The sequence below is a fragment of the Sturnira hondurensis genome, unplaced genomic scaffold (genome assembly GCF_014824575.4).
Source record: "Sturnira hondurensis isolate 20B ecotype Veracruz unplaced genomic scaffold, ASM1482457v3 Scaffold0021354, whole genome shotgun sequence".
Taxonomy (NCBI): domain Eukaryota; kingdom Metazoa; phylum Chordata; class Mammalia; order Chiroptera; family Phyllostomidae; genus Sturnira; species Sturnira hondurensis.
Window position 1 is genome coordinate 12,243,180 of NW_028093985.1, and position 3,838 is coordinate 12,247,017.

A 3,838-nucleotide genomic window follows, 5' to 3' on the forward strand; every position below is an offset into this window, starting at 1 on the left:
TAAAAGAAACTTAGCAGGCTAGAAGGGATTAATAAAAATTTTCAAAGTCATGAAAAGCAGGGCCCTACAGCAAAGATTGCTCTACCCAGAAAAACTATCATTTAGAATTTAAGGGCAGATAAAGAGCTTTTCAGACAAGAAAAATCTAAGAGAATTCATCCATCACCAAACCTTTATTATATGAATGTTAAAGGGACTTATTTAAGGAAAAAAAGATCAAAAGTCGAATAAAAATGACAATAAACACATACATATCAATAATTGAATCTAAAAACAAATTAAGAAAACAAGAAGAACAGAGACAGAATCATGCATATGGAATGTGATTTGATGCTGGAGTGTTTTGATGGTTGCCAGATGAGAGGGAGTTTTAGGGAGGGAATGAGTGAAGAGCTGAAGAGATTAAGACGTGCAAGTTGGTAGTCACAGAATAGCCATGGGGATGTTAAGTACAGCATAGGAAATGGAGTAGCCAAAGAACTTATATGCATGACCCATGGACAGGAACAAAGGCTGGGGTTTGCCTGAGTGGGGGATGCTAGGTGGGAGCAGCTAGGGGATGAAATTGGGACAACCATAACAGCATAATCAATATAATATAATTAAAAAAAATATTGTCCTAAAGGCAAAGCAGGATGACTCTATAAGGGAAAATATATACACTATTATTTCATTTCTAAAATAAATGCTTTTATATTCTAATTACACACTCTAGTCAAGAATTTTGAATTGTTTAACTACTATGCTGTACCTCTGAAACTAATACAAAGTACTGTTGAATGTAAACTGTAATTAATATTTTTAATTTTAAAAAATAAAAATTAAACCAAAAGAGAATTTTGAGCATATACTGCAATATATATTTATTTATAAATATATATATGCTACTTTCTGAAGATATTTATTATAAAATATATTTTAAAGATGAAGATTTAGTGGAGTTTAATGAACAAATTAGAAACAGATGCGCAGATACATGAAACTGACAGTTGTCAGAGGGGAAGGGGTAGAGGTGACTGTATAAAAAAAAGGTGAAGTGATTAGGGGAAGAACATATATGCATGACCCATGCACATGGACAAGGATGGTGTGGGGATTGCCTGATGGGTGACTGTGTAGCGGTAGGCAAAGGGGGAAAAATTGGAGACACCCAGAAGAGTAGAAACAATATAATAAAAAAGATGAAAATGTATATGAAATAAGCTACATTCAAACCTATTTTTATTTTATTAATATTATAAAGCCTTTTGGCTCTCATTAGAAATTTATTATTAATTATTTTATAACGGAAAATATTTTTTTACTCCTGATTTAAACTCGTAGCTAAATGATTTTTTTTTTCAAACAGTATGAGAAGATTTCTTTGTAAGGTCCCAGAGGTAGAAGTAAGCAGTAGAAGAAACGGGCTCAGCAAACTAGTGACAGAGGCGAAAGAATGGCCCTTGGAGCCTAGGAGGAAAAAGGAAGAAAGGTAACGGTAGCACCTGTGGGAAAGAAGAGGAAAAGGAAAGGTGCAGACATGCTCCCAGGAGAGAGTGCTGCACTGGGTCCAGTCTTGAGTGTATTTATCTGAAGGTCTCAGGGGAAGATTCCAAGAGAACATTCAGTAGCTTTCCAAGTATGTCCTTCGTCTCCACTGATTGGCTGGTGCCAGGTCAGGAATCATTAGTTAGTGCAGCTGGTCCTGATGTCAGCCATGGCATCACCTGTCTGGTTTTGCTGCTTTTCTGAGCGTGGAACTTCAATACAACTGAGGCCTAGATATCATCCCTAGGGGCTAATGTTTAAGGGAGTGGTCGTGCAAGGGCCCACATGGGAATCCTATGAGGCCACTCTTTGGTCCCTGTTTCTTTTGCAAGGGGTCTACTGCATTACTGGAGACATGTCAGAGGAGGAAAAGTCAGGGGAGCATTCAAACTGCATGACCAGCAATATGAAAGGTAAGGGGGTCTAAACCACATGACCAGCAATATGCAAGGGGAGGAAAGGTTACCCTGGGGGCAAAGTCCTTGTTTTCCCACTTCTGCCTGTTGGTAGGCATCCTGGGCTTTCTGTACTGGTGACTTTCTGTACCTGGCCCACCATTCTTGCTTTGCTCCTGTCTAACTACCTACCACATTCCTCCCTCAAGGATCTTGACTTTAAATTGTTTAAGGGAAAAGGGGCACATAGCCTCTTCAGGAAGCTGAAGAGGGATGACGTCTTTCTTGAGAGCCAAGAGATGCTTGCTCTCTTTCAGAGGGACGAAGAGGCCAAGTCAGGGAAGAAGGTTGCAATAGTATCTAGGGGCAGTATTCCTTGAGTACAAGTAGGGTCTATAACCTGGTGGAAATAAACTGTGTTTCAAATCTCAGTATTATTGGGGCAAAAGTTAAAATAACAAAAATTATGATGAATGGTCTGATGGAAGAACATAGTTTTAGTTCTCAGTAATTCCAAGTCAAAGGATGGGGAGAAAATGAAACATTAATTTGGAGGATTGTAGCCAAATATTTAAGAAAACTAGAAAAATTCAGGACCCATTTCAGTTTACGGGTAAAAAATGAAACTCTGAATTCAGGACCCATTTCAGTTTATGGGTGAAAAATGAAACTCTGAAACTCTGAAGTGAACTAGAGTCTAATATTCACAACTCTGTATTACAGTCTATTGAAACACAATTTCCCTCTAAAATCACCCTCATCTTTTTCAAAGAGCCAAATTGAGACCAATTTATTTACTGCATTGAGTGCAGTTTCAATTTGGCCTCATTTGCATAAACATCACAAGAATAGCTATCGATCATATAGGCTCTCTTATACTTGCCTTGCTGGACTGTTATAAGGAGTCTCCAGTCTGAGCTTTAATTATCCTCTCAGGGCAAAGAAGCCAAGCCACACAGGTGCACACATAACTGACTGATGTGAAGGTCTGGTACTGAGTTTCATTTATACCAGCCCATGATTTTAATGACTTGAAGCTGAAAAAGGAACTTTACAAAATATTTATAACCAAACAAAAGAAGTATTTAGTTGACTGTGTTCACCTTTTTTGATACTCATTTTTTCAATCTCATCTACCAAATATACAAAGGTTTTCAGTAACTTTTAGGATAAATTTCAATTTATCCTAATGTCAATACACTTTCCTAAACCAATCAAAAGGTGCAACATTTTTAAGTTTGGAACAAATGAACTGCAAACTCACTGAAATAGTTTATTTGGATAATTTAGAATAAGTTGGAAAATTCTCTTCAGGTGTTCAGCTTCGGGAGTATTTTAGGTGCTATAGTTAATCATTTTTAGCTGTAATATCACATGAAGATGAATATTTAATAAAGGTTTATATTCAAAATGTTTTCTCTATGAAATCCCCATCATGAATTTCTCTCAAAAACAAGCCCATTTTTCACTAATGCTAAAATATTGTCTTCATCTCTAAGGGACAGATTAAATATAATATTTATTTCTAAAAAAAGTGCTAGGTAAAATGCACCTTTTATAAGGGAAACTGATTTGTTCATCTTCATCTCACCAGTCTCTGGGGCCGTGATGCACTTGTTCTGGCAGCTATTACAGCAACTCCTTCTGTGCATTTCAACAAAATTCATGTGGGTATAACCTAACAGGTCCTCTCCTCCAAACCTGGGACTCTCTTTTGATGCTGAGGCTTAAGATGTTACAGGACCTCTGGGCAGTTACACAGGAACAAGCCACAAGTGCAGAAGAATTCATGGGGTGAACTTTTGTATTAGTTAGAGTTTCCCAGAGAAACAGAATCAATAGGAGACACACACACACACACACACACAATGATGGAGGCTAGGAAATCCCATAATCTGCCATCCGTAAACTGCATT